General features: G+C 36.1%; 1 long non-coding RNA gene across 4 annotated transcripts in view; it reads right to left on the bottom strand.

Moving 5' to 3' along the window:
* Positions 1–18,790, bottom strand: part of LOC144581504 (uncharacterized) — a 148,677-nt gene that overhangs the window by 108,447 nt on the left and 21,440 nt on the right. The window contains exons 3-5 of one of the 4 annotated variants that reach the window (XR_013532389.1): positions 7,681–7,764; positions 1,862–2,001; positions 1,622–1,777 (exon numbers count right to left, since the gene is read on the bottom strand). The exons of 1 other annotated variant lie outside the window; for it this stretch is intronic. This is a non-coding gene — a long non-coding RNA (uncharacterized LOC144581504). Of the gene's footprint in view, positions 1–1,621; positions 1,778–1,861; positions 2,002–7,680; positions 7,765–18,790 lie in introns of those variants that run through there. 2 more of the 4 variants (XR_013532390.1, XR_013532391.1) reach the window with 2 other exon arrangements.

The following is an 18,790-nucleotide window of genomic DNA, read 5'->3' as shown; positions in this document are numbered from 1 at the left end:
CTGTGAAATATTTTTCTGCTCTCTTTAGAGGAATATATAGTTGGTTTGTTTCTACTTGAAGAATATCTAATAGTTTGTATGCATATTAATATGATTACTTGCAGGCTCATTAGTGAGCACTTTTGGGGAAGGTATGTTGATTCCAATTTTGGTTAAAAATAAGCAGAGAACATCTGAAGTTTGATTTGGGCAAATGAACCAATGTCTGGTGTAATAAGTGGAAGAAAGGCTCTTAGCTAAAGATACTTGAGAGTTATCACAGAAGATTGGGAATAAAAGATACTTAAAACCTTAAAGTATTTCCTGAAATCATCACTCTTTAAAAAATAAACAATGATGACAAAATCAAATGATGATTTTAGATAATGAAAGAAAAATTTGAATTCATTTTAAAATTCTTACCACTGAATAACTTGCATTACCTACTCAGAACTTTTTAGAAACTGATTAAGGGTTTTTTTTTTCCTTAATTTTTCGAGTCCTTTCGGGATTTTGATGCTATTTTTGAGGGAAAATGGTCTCAATTTTACTCAGCTGGGTGTGCATTTAACATGTGTTTCACTGATTGTAGAATTATTTATTAGCCTTCTTAAGATAATATAAGTGTAAGAATGCTGCAAGCCTCTGTTTTTTCCTCTAATGAACTCAGGTCTATGAAAACTGTCTGGTTAATTTAAGGGAACCTTAAGTATGGTGAAGAGATGAACAGTAGAATGATTGGAAGTAATAAAGAGTTTCTAAAAGTAAAAATAGGAAACAAACCAATGGTGAAATACTATTTGCTTTCAAAAAGGGTTAAAGAATAGTGGGCTTTATAAGGAATGATAAAATTAAAATTTAGAAGCAAGGAATATAGAGGTCTATAGAGGAAGACTTATTCTTTCTGTTAAGACTAAAAATGATAGCTCTACTTTAATCTCTTTTGGCACTAGAAAAATCTTGTGAAATTGAGTTTCATATTCCATTGACATGTCAAGATATCTTATTCACCCAAGAAATAGTTTCACCTAAATATATGACTTGTTCTGTACCATCACAGGGCTTAATTTAAGCATAGTACTTCTACTTTCAAGGAGCATCATGCTTGTATCAGCTCCATCAGGGTTGCAAGGCAGGTGGAGAATTGAGGCCATCAATTTTAAGGCCATAGAGTTGAAAAGTCTAGTCTTTAGTAAGTGACTTAAAACGTCTTGTATGGCTGTATTTATTGGTTTGGTGCCACAGCATAATGAAATTTATGAAACAATTATTTTAAGTCTGAATTCATGACTAAATTGCTATACTTCACTTGCCATCCATTTACAGATAGAACTCATGAGAGTTCAGTTTTAGAAAAGACAGAGGTCATTTAAAAATGCAACTAAAGGTCACTGTTTCTAAGATCTCTTCTATAAAATGGGTAAGAACAGTTCATGTTTAAAGTAGTAACATTAGTAAATTGAATATATAGATGAATTTTTAAAATACAGAAAAGGAAAAAGGAAGTCTCATGAACAATGATTTACTTTCAAAACCAAGCCAGCTTCTCTTTATTGAAATCTCATACAAAATTAAAGAAAACTAAAAAACCCAAATCACCAATATTAAACTATGGTTATTCTCAGAAAGGGTAGCACAAATATATTCTCAGGAAACATTTTATTATAAGTGGATTAACTTAGGTGGCTTTGTCTCTATCTCAAATACGTAGGTGAGAAAACACAGGTACTTGTACTTTGAGAATTACAGCAGCCAGGAAAAGTTAGTGCTTTCTTCAATTTATGGTACTGAAGAGTGTCTAGAAGGGAATATGGCTAATCAGTAAGATGAAAAAACTGCTAATAGATATTCTGTTGTAAGAAAAATTATATTGGGCTAATACCTTTGTAATTAAAATGTGAAGCAATCCATTATCATGTCAGTTAGTCTTGATTGCCAGGTTGGCCTATAAATCTACCTTGGTTGAAGAGCTGCCCTTTTCATTAATTAATAGTTTGCATTCAGTGGAGGAGGATATCCCCCCTAAAAAAGAAGTAATATTCTTTCTTCAAGGACATTAATTTTTTATTCAAAAACTAGTTGTCAGCTATTTATTTTGTCAACAAATATACTAGGCTGTTGCAGTAAGCATGATTTCACAAATGGCTTTCTCTGTGGGGAAATGTTATTTATACAGCTTACATTTGATTAGGTGTATGAGTATTCTTATTTTTTTTCTAGAACTTGTGTAGTGAGCAACACTGAAACTTTACCCTAGCTAATTGGCACTCTGGATCATTACTATTAAGTTAGTGATTGTGAACCTACTTGTTTTCACTCTAGGATATCTTATAAAGACCAATGGTACACAACTAACAATGTTGAAACAGAAAAAGCGATCAACAAATGGGCACTACTTTTTTCCCTTAAATCTGATTAAAATTTAAAGTATTTTTTGAGACATTGAGCTATTCATCAGTCAGCATAATCCACTCATGCTTTTCAACATAGGATAACATATTCAACAAAAAGAAATCTGAAAATCCCTCTCTAACCACCACTTTAGGGCATACTTTATAGTGGATACCATTGCCTCATAATAGCCATTTGCCTGAGGGTGGGTGATAAGGTATAACTGTGATAGTTCTAAAAAGGTTTGTGCACTGAAATATAAACACTGCTAGAGTAAATGTAGACTCTGTCCAAATCATTAATTGCTAGCTAGTCATGTGTTGCAGATAACTGCAACACAGCTGTTAAGAGGTGAAGTGTGAGCTAGAGTTGCATACACTTTCCATTGTTTGGAGGCTGTACTTTCTCTGGATTGGTGCAACTCTATCAGGATGAAATCTTGACCAATACTTTTGGTCAATTTTCATGACAAATTAGGATATTTTATTCTGTAGAAAGAGTAATTGATCAGTAGCCCTGTTTCTGTTCTCTAACTCTACCAGTGTTTATGCCAAGGTCATGCTTCTCATGAGATGATCATGGGTGATTGTGCCCATGTTAAAAACAGATATTTTTTAAGTACTTAAATTTGAGTATAAGTTAAAATGTTTCTAATTTTTGATCATGTTATATACCAACTGAGACCATATTTCACAGCATATTTACTCTGGGATCTATTTTAATGAAGCGGTTTCCATTTGAAATATTGTCAGTCACTATATGACAGGACAAGGATATTTTAAACCAAGATCTGGCATTTAAAAATAATATTCTACTTGGCACTGACACACACCAAAGCAAGTCTCATAGCCATGATAGACTACAGCAGAGAGGAACATGTAATCTTTTCACAGAGAGGAGTACCACTAAAAAGACACCAAAATAATATGATGCATAATATTTACATCTACTTTGGTGGTACAGTTTTGAGAAATAAATATTACAATGTCATGTAATACATTATAGCCAATCTTATCTGCTAGTCTTGAGACAACATCAGTGATGATAAAGAGTAGTTTATATTTCTTTTAAAATGGCAATACAGGTATAGAATTTTTAAAAGTTTGATTATCCATAATCTTGGAAAATACATTGAATACTGTTAAAAAGTATATCATAGAATATTATAATAATAATTATCTTTATAAAGGTAGAAAACATACTCTGTATAATTGTAATAGCAACAGAAAGCTCTGAATATCTTGTGCTGTCATTGATATGACTAAATTATAGACTATGTACCTTATCTTCAGTGAGTTAAATTGGAAGCATTGATGTGACAACTAAACGTGTGACACAAGATAATACATTTTCACATTTTTAAACTCATATATCATATGTAGATCTGTCTGAAGTCATTTTGATGGTCACTCATCTGTATATTACATGATCATGACTCTCTGAAATTTGTCCTATACTTTAAAGCCTTAGAATTGAGGAGGAGGAGGAGGAGGAGGAGGAGGAGGAGGAGGAGGAGGAGAAAAATGAGAAGAAAAAGGAGAAAAAGATATATCAAATAATTACAAACTGAAGTATTTTCTGTGGAAAGAACTTTAATAAGTGATGGCAATAATTCATAACTAGCCTAATACTATCCCTCTAGTGAGAATAAATGACTCTCTGAGCAAGCACGTTTTGTTAGGTGGATGGCACCTTTGTGCTACTTTCCGTCAGGTAGGTACAGCCTTGCACCATGTAATGTAGCTTGAACCAATCTCAGTTTCCTTCACCTCCTCAGCCAGACAACCGTGAACAATGCAAAAACTATTCAAGCAAATGTGAGAGCCCTGATTATTGAGTATTTATGGTCACTTAATTAAAGATAAGTCTTTGTAAACTTAGCAAAACCAAGTTTCACAAAGATTTTGCTCCAGGAGTAAGTGTTGGGTTCAAGCATTGCTCAAGTGTTCATTTCACATTGTATTTCCACTCTCCGTGATTATCTTGCCCCTAGCTGAGCCTCTGACTTAATCTCCTTCCCTTCTAATCCAACTCAAAAGTTGCACATCTATAATACTTGCTCTAGTTATACTTTCTAATTATAACTTTGCTTCACGTGTCCATGCATTTGCACTTTGACAGCTTCCTATTTCACATTCACCTGCTATAGCTTCTGGAAACCCAGCACAAATGTTTATGTTTTCTATGGAAGTCATGAAAATACAACATAGAGACTTTCTGCTGTAGAAAGAATAATTGATTTGTAGCCCTGTTTCCGTTCTCTGAATCTACCAGTGTTTATGCCAAGGTCATACTTCTCATGAGATGATCTGAGGCATTGATACAAAGGCAGATCTATTCCTCCAAAATATGTCTCCTCTGACAGTTGACTTTTGTTCAAGGATATTCTATTGATGTGAGCACATCTTTCTTAAAAATGTGCTACAGACTGAGACTGTTCCTAAACTTACTTCTTTGCTACTGTTTTTCCAGAAGTCAGACCTATCCTATTCCTTCTCTGGCTCTGCACTCCCAATTGCTTTCACATGTGTTTCCTCAATAAATCTCTTGCATAGATCAACTCTTCTGAGCATCTTTTGTTAGAGGATCTGAACTAACCAATTGATATATTGAAAGAGGTCCAAAAACAGGTGGCAAGATTGGAATTGAAGACAAGTTCAGTCACCAGCCCACATGTAAAACGGGTACCATCCTAAGTGGTAGGTGAGTCTTAGAGAGTCTCTGGCACAAGATGGCAGCCTAATTGCTATTGATTTCACCACTTGAGACATGGAAATACGTTCCAATGGAATAAAATATCTTTTTGGGTATAATGATTCAGGCATTTAAAAAATAAGAGTTTAGAAGGCAGAATCAAAAACGGATAAGGACTTCTGCATTATGTTGGTGCCTTGCAGAGGAATAATGAGATAACTGATGGTTGTAAATGAGCACTTAACCACGAAACGTGAGCACCAGAGGATACTTTTGGTAGCTTAAATGGATATCCATATCTCCTGGAGAAGAAGAATAGACAAAGCAGCAAATTGAAAATTTGATAATTACATTTGCATAGTTTCAGAGACATCTGAAGGTCCTTCAGGACAGATCTTTCATGCTAAAATCAAAGCCCTGGTTGAGAAAATTGGAAACTCTGAAATGTGGGATGGAAATATCTAGACGGGTGTCGATGTAGATGATGACTCATAGACACCTCTGAACTGGCAAAACTTAGAGAAATGGTTCACCTTTATCCAGTAATCTTCACTTCCTTCACTCTGCTGTAAGACTGTAATACCCAGGCTGGGTACAGTGGCTTGCACCTGTAATCTCAGCATTTTGGGAGGCCTTAGTAGATGGATCATTAAGCCCAAAAGTTGGAGACTAATCTGGGCAACATGATGAAACCCTGTCTCTATGAAAAACTACAAAACTTACCTGGGCATGGTAGTGTACACTGTAGTATCAGCTACTTCAGAGACTGAGGTGGGAGGATCAATTGAACCTAGGAGGCAGAGGTTGCAGTAATCTGTGATTGCACCACTGCCATCCCACCTGGGTTACACAGCAAGACTCTGTCTCAAAAAAAAAAAGACTATAAAACTATAAAATAGTACACAGTCTCATTTCTCCTTGCTGCTAGACTGATAACTAGAGTTAAATCTTAACATGATCTATGTTAAGTGGGTTCTGGGTGTGATAAGGAAAAAAGGAAATGATACACCTAAGGAATTGCAGGAATTAGGTAGCGTTTATTGACAGGAGAAGGCATGTACAACTGTGATTGCATTTTGAGAGTCCTTGATCAAAGTGATGTAATATAAGACCAGAAAAGCAAGAATTCATTGAAATGGGATTCTTTCACTGACTTTGGTCTTAACATCTTGGCAAAGAACCTGGAAAATGAGAGAAACTCTCTGTAATGGTTATTCTTAGGAACCTGGAGAAAGTGATGGCTAATACTAAGCAAAATGGAAATTCCTGAGTTGCTCTGGAAGGAAATACTGAAAGAAATAAAGAGGCTGAAGCACATGGGAATTTGGAATGGGTTTATTATGTGAGGCCAGAAGACCTACCATATGGTTATATTCCACAGGAAGAACTAGAGATCAAGGCCACCAGGATGTACCAATACGAGGGGCATAGAATCACTAAGAACTTTGTGAGTAGCTCTGCTCTGTAGATCAGGGTTGATGGTAGACAAGGTTTTCTTAGATTTGGGCTTTGTAAAACTCAAGGAATAATGATATCCCAAAATATTAGAGGTCAGGTATAAGAGTTGAACACCAGAAAGCAGGGAGAGCAATTACTGTAATATACAGCAAGATAACATAGACAGCCAAGGCAGCTTAACTTAAAGCGAATGAGGATGATTAAAAGAGCAGGAAGCCCCTAAAGGCAAAACAGATGGGCAGACAACAAGGAGGCTACCTGACATCTACAGCTCCCCTTCCAAAAACAAAAACAAAAACAGAACAAAACAGGAATTAAGACAGAGAAGTTTGGTACAGTCGCACCTCAAGTGTCCAGTGATTGATGACTGAAAAAAGAATGTGGTATATATACACCATGGAATATTATGCAGCCATGAAAAAGAATAAAATCATGTCTTTTCAGTAATATGCATGGAGTTGGAGGCCATTATCCTAAGCAAAATAACTTAAAAACAGAAAATCAAATATTATATGTTCTCACAAGTGGGAGCTAAACAATGGGCACACATGGAAACAAATATGGAAATAATAGACACTGGGGACTCCAAAAGTGGAGAGGGTAGGAGGGAGATAAGAGCTAATAAATTATTTATTTGGTACAATGTTCACTATTTGGGTGATACGAGAAGCCCAAATCTCACCATTATGCAGTGTATCCATGTAACCAACATGAACATACACATCCTGAATCTATAATTTTTCAAAAGAAGTTATGATTACTTGCTGAGTTCTCATACCTGTGTAAAATTTTAGATTTGGAAGCCATTGACTGAAGAGGTAGTCAGGTTCATAGGAAGAAGTACCATGCAACATTACAAAACATCATAACTTGTGATAATTTCCCTAGTCATAACACCGTACACTAAAGAATGGGAAATACACATTTGAAGACAGTTGGACAGAATCTGAGTGTAACTTGACGTTGACAACTAAAGTCTTCATGTGCCATCATTGACCCTATGTGAGAGTGGAGGCTTAAGTATGACAGGAAATAAATGGAGCACTGACTAAAATCTAACTCACAATGGCCAAATCTGTCCATGGATCCACCCAGGAGTTGTTTTCCCAGTACCCAAATACAAATTGGACTTTACTATGCAGGTGGAATAATACTCACATTGAGGCCTTGGCTTGCAGAATGAGAAATATGACCATGAAGAAGGCTAACTTGTCACCTCTTGAAATGCTATCCTTCCTCAAACTAAGATATTTAGTCACAACTAACATCATATCCCCAGAAGAATGTTGGATGTTATTATTACCACTAAAGATCTAAAGGTTGCAAGGGAGGTCATCTTTATTATATCTCCATTAATTTACTAGTGTTTCCCTGCAAACACCTATATAGATCTGGAGAATGATTATACACTACTGCAGACTTAACTAAATGGCTGTTAAGGTTATGGATGCTTTGCTGACTGACTCACTATTACTAGAATAATTTAATAAGGCTTCAGGTGTATGGCATATAAAATGGTATATAGTTATTGACATGGAGAATGGATTCTTTAACCTTCTGATATTAAGACAGGATTTTAAAAAGTTTAAATTCATATGAGAAGATAAAGTTTATTTGAAATTTTGTTTCAGAGGTGTATTTCTTTTTACCCTCTGTCATAATTTCTTTTATAGTCTGAACTGAACAGCCTGGAGATTCCATCAAATATCCAATGAATTCCTCACATCAGTGACATTATGGTAATCAGACAGTGTAAGCAAAGGGAAGTTAGTTCACTGGCAGCCTTCATTAGATATATGTGTTACATATTATAGGAATAAAACATCAAAGACTCAGGAACATGCTACTTTAGTGATGTTTTCAGAGTCCAGTGTTCAGGATGTGTCCAAAAATTCCACAAGAGAAAAATATAATTGATTCATCTTTCATCCTTTATTACAAAGAGGGAAGCACCTTAGATGGTAAGCCTCTTAGGGATCTGGAGGTAAGATATATCACACCTCAGAAAGCTGTCTTACCCATATAACATATGGCACCGATTGTGACCAGCTTTGGGTGAGGCCCGGAGGGGGAAAGCATTCCTGTTAATGAAGTTGATCTCAGGCCATGATTCTTACCATTAGCTATCACCTTAGCAGAGGGCTGTAGCTTATTCTGCTTATCATCTGTGTTTTTCCCTCAGCAAGTGAGGCCTGTAAGAACCAAGGAGAATGTGCCACCCAAACCTGAATTTGGAAGTGAATTTTATAGCACCTATTAGTCAATTTTCATACTGCTATGAAGAAATACCCGAGACTGGGTAATTTATAAAGAAAAAGAGGTTTAATAGACTTGCAGTTCCACATGGCAGGGGACGCCTCACAATCATAGCACAGGGCAAAAAAGAAGCAAATGCACGTCTCACCTCGTGGCAGGCAAGAAAGCATTTGCAGGGGAGCTGTCCTCTATGAAATGAACAGAGCTTGTGAGACTTATTCACTGTATGAGAACAGCATGGGAAAATCTTCCCCCATGATTCAATTACCTCCCACTGGGTTCCTCCCACAACACATGGGGTTTATGGGAATTACAACTCCAGATGAGATTTGGGTGGAGACACAGTCAGACCATATCATGGTACAAGGGGTGGACTGTGGCAGACACTAAGATTCTACTCAGCTCTTCTGCTGTGGGAAATATAGGTGATGGGCTTCCATACTCTTCATAAACGTGGCAAAACATTTATGCTGAGACTATGGTTTTCATGGTCTGCTCCCAGCCAATAGCTCAGCATGGGGCTGTAGTAAGGAAGGCCAATTTCTGCAAAACACAGAACTCCTCTAACAGGAGTGGCTGCTCAAGGATTCCTTGAACAGCAGTTTTGACTCAAGGACCCCGTCAACCTTATCAAAACTTTCTTAAAGCTGTGCTACAATTTGAGATTCTTCCTACTTTTTCTCTCTCTTTCACAGAAGTCAGAATTTCATCATGCTCTGACAGATCTCCCTCCTGCTCCAGTTTCTTTCCCCTTTTCTTTCACAAGCATTTCCTCTTAAATCTTAACTCTCTTGCACTTCTAAACCTGTTTTGACATCTGCTTCTTAGAGGACCTGAACTAAGTTCTTACCACAAGCATGAACTTTTGATATTCTCAAAAGCCACTCTTTAGCTAGTCTTCATGGACTAGCGTTTTAATAAACACATTCAAAAATTACATAAAGTAAATTTTATTCTTTAGATATTCACATGGTAAAAGTAGATGGGCATGATTGTCCATTTCCCAAGAAGCCAGTTTCAGAGTTAATCTCAGATGTCCAATAAGTCTTTTTCCATACCCATACCTGTAACTATGATTGCAATAATCTATCTACCCCTCTCACTAGATGCATACACGTACACAATCTATACCTTTTATAGCAGCTTAAATATTACTTAATATCATCAGTTGGAAAGAAGAAAATTTGTTGAGAATGAAAATCTGAGCATGCATAGATGATTCAAAGTTTCCTAGCATCCACTAATGTCTGTGAATTAAGCCACTTTAACAGTATAATATTTTAAATCTCTAAGTTATTGATTTCAGAGTCTGTCCTCTCAAGAGTTGCTTCTCTTCTGGCATTGCTAATGTGACACTATATTCTGCATGGTGCAAACACAGGGCAGTATTAGGACAAGTAGGGAGAATGTTATTGTTGAAGTTATTTTGTCTTCGTTTTTATTTGTTTATCTTTGTTAGATGGCTACAGAAAGAACCTGTGTATGAAGCTATGCCACTGGGTAAAGTTGGGTTAGGCTCAAGTTCACATGATCTGTGGATGTTAATGTTACTGTTACAGCTTTTCACACAAGAAAGTGTATAACATTTCTTCATCAGCCTGATAATTATTTTCTCAGATTAGTTTCTAATATTATAAATTATTTTTAGTTTACATATTAGTTTAGATAATTTACTCTCAAACTAGATATCCTCATTTTCTGCTTCTTAATCTACACTGATCTTTCATTCTAAAATATATTTATTAGGTTCATGAACCATGCTGTCTTCCCAAAAATATCTATACCTTAATCTTGTGCATATATATATGCACACAAACATTATATATATAATGTCTCATAAATATGTTACCTTACATGTCAAAATGTGATTAAGATTATGAACTTTGAAATAGAGATATTACTCTTGATTATCTGTGTGAGCCCGAACTAATCACATGAACCTTATAAACAGAGTGTACTATGTAAGGACCAGAGAGACACCTCCAGGAGAAACTGGAACCTCAGCCTATAACCTCAAATAACTGAATGCTGCCAACAACGTGAATGAGTGTGGAAGCAAATTCTTCCAAGAAGCTCCTGATAATGGCCCAATCCGCCACCATGTTAAATTCCCTGTTAAATCAAGAGCAGAGAAACCTGGCAGACCAACCTAAAATCTCACCCATATTAATTTGTATTGTTTTGAAACAAAATTTGTGATAATTAGTTATGACAGCAGTAGAAATCTAATATAAACTATCTATAATCACCTTTTTTGCCAACCTGAGGCAAATTTAATCATCTGTTACTCTGTAACCTGTGAATTATCTTCATGCACATATTATTTTACTAGATTTCATGACTTTTTCAAAGGTCTTTTTTCCTAACAATTCTGTGAGATCCTCAAGGGTCTCATTTATCTTTGAATTTCTGGTGCCTAGTATAGTAGTTGATCTTTTGAAATAAGGAGCACAGTACTTTGTTCTGCCCAAGTGGATTAATATTTCACTCATATGTAACAGGTTTAAATACACTGTAAGTAATCAAAGCTTAAGTAATTTTCCTTACTTATTGCAAAATATTCTGTCTCAACTAAGTGAGTTAGTAAAATATTTTAAATCCAAATGATATTGGTTTTCCCATATAAATTTAAAGGTACTCAGAAAATCTTTTGTAGAAATATTTTTATATTTCTTACAAAAAAATGCCTTGGACACTGATTCTTAAAGGGTTTTTATGCCTATTTTTCTGTGTAGTGGTGGAAATATGTTTCTCTATAGGATAATTATATTTTGCATTTCTTTTCAGAAATATCAGTTATATGGCTATTTAATCTTAAAAGAATATTTCACAGTGGTTTTCATAGCTGATAACATGATAATGTCATATAGAGTGGATATCATCATTCATCACTGCTAAAATCCCCAAACAAACAGAACTTCTACCACACTCCCTACCATATCTTCCATAAGCTCCTTGACCTAGATTGTTTTATATTTGATATTATGCCTGGACTTTTCTGTCATGCGCAATACACATAGCCTAGGTAATGTGACCCTTATGTCAGTTACTCATAAATAATTTATAGTCTATTCTTGGCAAAAATTAAATATTCAATAAATAGTAGTAAATATTGTTGTGGTTTCTGTAATTTATTGTTAATTAATTAATCCTGTTTTTGGATTTGCTTATAACTATTTTGTAGACACTATGTACTCTGGGTATTTGACTCTGAAAAGCAGGACATCTACAACCATGTCTGACATGTGTTCTATCAGTCTATGTCTGTATAACAAATTGCTTCAAAAGATAATGACTTAAAACACAGCCTTCTAAATATAGTCTACTTATTTTTGGGCTAGGAATTCTGACAGGACTTGGGTGGGTGATTTTTCTGTTCCTTGTGATGTACACAGAAGCTATCCCATGGTATTCAGCTGATAGGTAGGTTAGTCTGAAGGTGCAAGACGGCTTCACTCACATATTTGGCACTTTGGCAGGGATGGCTGGCAGGCTGGTCTTAGCTGATGCTACTAACTTGAGTGCCCATAGTAGCCTTCTTCAGCATGGCTGTCAGAAGAAGTTAGCCTTCTTAGATGGTAGCTCAGGAAGGTAAGAGCAAGTATTCAAGCTAACAAAGCAGAAATTACATAGCCTTTTGAAAGAAAACTTCAACATTTTCATGGCAAATTTCCATTGTAATCTATTGACTGACACAGTCACAACCTCACCCAGATTAAAGGTGTGGGGATAGTCCATGGGAAGAACATCAAAAAATTTGTAATGGTTGTTTAAAATTCACATGATAGCCTTCTGGGTGACACTCTGGTAAATTATCTACTGACAATAAATAAAAGCAACACTTCAATTAAAACAGACACTATGTAATATCTAAGATGTACAGTGAAAAAAAATAAAGTGAAACTCTCTTTAACCATTTAAAATATTTAATTTAAATTTGTCTAAAAGCACAACTGCAAGACAACATCAAGTATTTGCATGTCATCCTATAACATTTTATATTAAAATTTGTTTTAAAATAAACTGGTAATTTATTCATGGATAACTTGTTTTAAGAAGAGACAATGTTAAAGATGAAGCCTGATATGGATTGGTTGTGTCTCCATCAAAATCTCAACTTGAGTTATATCTCCCAGAATGCCCACACATTGTGGGAGGGACTCAAGGGGAAATACATCACAGAGGTCGGTCTTTCCCATGTTATTCTCATTATAGTGAATATGTCTCATAAGATGTGATGAATTCATCAGGGGTTTCCACTTTTGCTTCTTCCTCATTTTCTATTGCCACTGCCACCTAAGAAGTGCCTTTTGCCTCCTGGCATGTGGAGGAACTGTAACTACAATTAAATATCTTTTCCTTCCCAGTCCCAGTTATGTCTTTATCAGCAGCATGAAAAGAAATTAATACAGTAATTTGGTAACAGTAGAGTGGGGTGTTTCTAAAAAGACACCCAAAAATTTGGAAGAAACTTTGGAACTGGGTAACAGGAAGAGACTGGAACAGGTCGAAGAGCACAGAAGGCAGGAAAATGTGAGAAACTTTACAACTTCCTGGAGACTTGTTGAATGATGTTGCCCAAAATGCTACTAGTGATATGGACAATAAAATCTAGGCTCAGGTGGTCTCAGATGGAGATGAGAAACTTGTTGAGAACTGGAGTAAAGGTGACTCTTGTTATGTTTTAACAAAGAAACTGGCAACATTTTGCCCCTGCCATAGAGATTTGTGGAACTTTGAACTTGAGAACGATAATTTAGGGTATCTGGCAGGAGAAATTTCTAAGCAGCAAAGCAGTCAAGAATTGACTTGGGTACTGTTAAGAGCATTCAGTTTTATAAGGGGAGCAGGTCATAAAAGTTTGGAAAATTTGCAAACTGAATCTATGACAGAAAAGAAAATCCCATTTTCTGAGGAGAAATTCAAGCCAGTTGCAGAAATTTGTCTAAGTAGCTAGAAGCTTAATGTTAATCCCCAAAATCATGGGTCAAATATCTCCAGGCCATGTCAGAGACCTTCAGGGCTTCCCCTGGCACTACAGGTCTGGAGGTCCAGGAGGAGAAAGTGGTTTTGTGGGCTGGGCCCAGGGTGTTTGTGCTGTATGCAGCCTAGAGACTTGGTGCCCTGTATCCTGGCCCCCCAGTCATGGCTGAAAGGAACAAATGTGCAGCTTGGGCTGTGGCTTCAGAGGGTGGAAGCCCTAAACCTTGGCAGCTACCACGTGGTATTGAGCTGGTGGGTACACAGAAGTGAAGAACTGAGGTTTGGGAACCTCCACCTAGATTTCAGAAAATGTATGGAAATGCCTGGATACCCAGGCAAAAGTTTGCTGCAGAAGCAGGGCCCTCATGGAGAACCTTTGCTAGGGCAGTGCAGAAGGGAAGTGGGGGGTTGGATCCCCACACAGAGTCCCTACTGTGGCACCACCTACTGGAGCGGTGAGAAGAGGGCCACCACCATCTTCTAGAACCCACAATGGCAGAGCCACTGATAGCTTGCACCGTGCACCTGGAAAATTCACAGACCCTCAACACCCAGACTCTGAAAGCAGCTGTGAGGAAGACTGTAGCCTGCAAAGCCACAGGGGCAGAGCTGCTCAAAACCATGGGAACTAACCCTTTGCATCAGCATGACCTGGATGTGAGACCTGGAGTCAAAGGAGATAATTTTAAAGCTTTAAAATTTGCTTGCCTAGCTAGATTTTGGACTTGAATGGGCCCTGTAACCCCTTTGTTTTGGCCAATTTCTCCCATTTAAAATGTCTGTATTTACCCAATACCTGTAGCCCCATTGTATCTGGGAAGTAACTAGCTTGCTTTTGATTTTACAGGCTCATAGGTGGAAGAAACCTGCCTTGTGTCAGATGAGACTTTGGACTGTGGACTTTTGGATTAATGCTGAAATGAGTTAAGACCTTGGGGGACTGCTGGAAAGGCATGATTGGTTTTGAAATGTGAGGACATGAGATTTGGAGAGGCCATGGGCAGAATGAGGTGGTTTGGCTGTGTACCTACCCCAATCACATCTTGAATTGTAACTCCCACAATTCCCACATGTTGTGGGAGGGACCAGGTGGGAGGTAATTGATTCACGGTGCAGGCCTTTCTCATGCTGTTCTCATGCTAGTGAATAAGTCTCATGGTTTCTGATGGTTTTATAAAGAGGAGTTCCCCTGCAGAAGTTCTCTCTCTTTGCCTCCTGCCATGCATGCAAGATGTGTCTTGCTCCTCCTTGCCTTACACCATGATTGTGAGGCCTCCCCAGCCATGTGGAACTATAAGTCCATTAAACCACTTTTTCTTCCCAGTCTCAGGTATGTCTTCATCAGCAGTGTAAAAACAGACTAATACAACAGGCCTCCAATAGTACAGATATAGTCCTTTATTAGTGCAAAACCATTTTTGGTTAACTCCATACTGACATACAGCAGAAAACAACTAAAAAACTTACATGCACATACATGCACATATATATGTACACACATATGCATACATACATGTATATATGTGTGTGTGTGTGTAGTCACTATAGCTATAAACTAACATGGAATAATTTTGAGTTTATATTTTTAAGCCCTGTCAAGAAAAATTCAGGTGAACACCCAAACTGTCTTAAATATTTATTCCCTAAAATTTTCTCTGCAATAGCAGTGTTTTCTTGTTGAACAACATACAAACTAAGTAAAACATTAGAGGCATGTACAAGAAAGAGATCTACATATTGGTACATGTGGACGTGTCCATCTGCACAAAAACGACCTTCTGTTTTATGTGCATATGAACATATATATTTCTTTATATATGTCCATTGTCTAGAGTGTATATATCCTGGTATACCTTCTTTTAATCAATTTATTCTCTGACAGTAACATAAATTGTTGATAGCCAACAGTATAATATATATTTAATTTAATCTTTGTTATGTAAATAATCAACAATATAAGTTTTTCATATAATAATGTTATAAAATAATAATATAGGGCTGGGTGCGGTGGCTCACGCCTGTAATTCCAGCACTTTGGGAGGATGAGGTGGGTGGATCACGAGGTCAAGAGATCGAAACCATCCTAGTCAACATGCTGAAACCCCGTCGCTACTAAAAATACAAAAAATTAGCTGAGCATGGTGGCACGTGCCTGTAATCCCAGCTACTCAGGAGGCTGAGGCAGGAGAATTGCCTGAACCCAGGAGGCGGAGGTTGTGGTGAGCCAAGATCGTGCCATTGCACTCCAGCCTGGGCAGCAAGAGTGAAACTCCATCTCAATAACAAATAAATAAATAATAATAATATAATGCCTCTGGGGTGGGGGTTTTAACAAGAAAAGTATTATTATTATAGGTTATTCAACTGCAGGCAACCACATAGTATAGATCAAAAATATTAAGGGTCACTTCCTATGAATCATACCCAATATATAAATGGTCAAATTGGCTAGCATTGTATCTGAGAACTAGAAGAAACTTTCAAGATCATTTAATTCAGTCCCTCATTTTCTTCAAAGCAGAGGTGGCCTTTTAATATGTTTCACAGCTATGAAGTACTATTGACTCCACAGGCCTGTACTGTCATGAGTATGTAATAATATTTATATGAAAATCACATAATTATTTCATCATGAATTTGAAAGCAGGCCCTAAAATTGGAAAAGCGAAATCAAAATCGAATTAATAAAAACAAGAACGAAGCAACATCTCTGAACTGGAACAATAGTTAACAAACTACCAAGTAAATATTTGAAGTTGTTTTCCCAGAAAGTAAAAAATAAGACATTTAGATTTATTAAACTGACATTTCTTGTGTGTATAATTTAGTGTGTGTGTGTGTGTTTTTTTTACGATACTCATGCAGCATGGTACAAAATGTTAGCAAAATACTAAAACATAAAAATTAAAACAAAACTACCTTTTAAATAAAAAGATAAAATCAGTTCATCCTCAGTATTTTTATAATATACATTTTGATTTTCTTTAGTTAAAAATTGGCAGATATAGTATCATATTTAGTAGCTTAGGAAATAAAGTTTGTAGTTTTGACTTATTCGTATTGTATATTTCACCCATATTAAGCAAGAATTTTACCTTACTTTAAAATCTAAGTTTATGATGCATCTTGAAATATTTAAAACCCTTTATGATATTTGACAGTGGGATACTAAAGTAACTCAAACTTTTTCTATTCACCTTTGACAAGAAAAATCCAAATTTTAATCTAAGTTCTATCACAGTGATGTAGGGTCAATCTATTTAACTTCTTTGCCCCTCAGTTTTTATATCTTTAGAAAATTAATAATATTAGGAAAGACATTAAAATATTGTTATAAAGATTCAGTAAGTGCATGCAATTGCTAATGAATAATACACGTAAACTATCCAATATGAGGCAAAATAACTCAGCTCTGGGAATAAGAAATGCCTGGACATGTATCTGGAGGAATCTTTTGCAACAACTTATCCAACGTTATTATAATTCATCAGGATCCATGAGTGCCCTTGAATTTTAATTCTTTTCTGTAGCTAATGGAAATCAGGGAGAAAAAAACGAAGCTTTGTGGCTCTCCTCAGGAAGTAACAATAAATAATTCAGCTCAGACAGAGATGCCAGGACATATTTGGGGTATAAAAAGGCAACAGGTAAGAGCTCAATGAGCAAAGTTCTAATGAGAGAGGATAAACAGGTTTTCCACCGACAGTCACAGATTTGTTCGCCTCCATTACCTCCCCCCACTTCGCCATCAAAATACAATTAATTTAATATAATTCTTTTCTCAAGTTGGAGTTTTGTCTTGTAATTTGCTTTTAGTATAATATATATTGTTTTTACAAATATGATTATGGTGAAAAATCTGATATACAGTATTTGTGTCTCTCAGAATTACAGCAGGTAAAGGGTGGCCCTATAATAATTTCAGTATATATAAACCAGAATGTTAACTGTTGGTCCAAAATGTGGAAAGAATAAAAAAAAGCTGAGGAATGTATTAGTTTTCTCATATTTCAATTGGCACAAACTCTAGAATGAAAAGCAATTGAGACAATGAGGACACAGTCATCTCAACATTCTGAGACCGTTCTTAGCTCTCACAACTCTGGTGTCCTAGGAAAAATTTTGATAGAAATACCTAAACTTACCATGACAGCAACTTCATAGTTCCAGAGAGGAAATCTTATACTCAAGAGGAGGATGAGAAGTAGGAAATGTCTGTGAATGGGAAGAACTTGAGTTTTTAAAAGTCACCTGAACCTTAGAAATAAGCAGAATGAATTCCTGGGTGTTCTTTCAACGTTGTTCTGAGTTTGAACCTTTCATTTATTTTTTATTGACTGGATTATTCTGCAACTCTGTAGGAGTAGAGTTTAATTTGAAGAGTTTTGTCTGGAAAAGATGCAAGTAATTAATTTTGATGGGAAAGATAACCCTAAGGGTAGGACATTAAACAGGTCTGTATCTAACCCAACAATTTTATGCTAGATTGCTCATAAATACCCAGTTCCTCAAATACTCTTTGAATTTATGTGTGTGTTTTAAATATATTTTACTGGTTTTCGTTTTATTTAATGAGTTGAATAAAACCTTAGACACACATTCATTTTATATTTGCATGAGAGTAATAATGTTACCATTTTGAAAATTAACTTTGTATCTCTCTTGGCAGTGGATGAAAAATATCTAGATATGAGAGATATGTCTCTCATAGCCAGACATATGTGAGGAAACTGAAAATATTTATTATGTGAGTATTCAAGGAGAAGGAGGATAAACAGGTCTTATTTGGTAATTAGCTCTTGTGCTCTTTATTTTTGTGAAGAGTTCGAGCCATTGTCAAATAGGAGAATTGGAAGAAGCAAGTAGAGATAAATTGATGCACATTCAAAAGAGCTGAGCCAGAGAACTGACAGGTGAAATAATGGAGAACCTCATAAGATACAGTTCATTGGGAGGCTCATTATTTCTTTAATGAAATTGTTGAGAAATTTTTGAAATACTTGTGATACAACAAAAATATAAAGATTGA

The sequence above is a fragment of the Callithrix jacchus genome, chromosome 2, assembly GCF_049354715.1.
Source record: "Callithrix jacchus isolate 240 chromosome 2, calJac240_pri, whole genome shotgun sequence".
NCBI lineage: Eukaryota > Metazoa > Chordata > Mammalia > Primates > Cebidae > Callithrix > Callithrix jacchus.
This window is presented reverse-complemented; position numbering and strand designations above follow the sequence as displayed.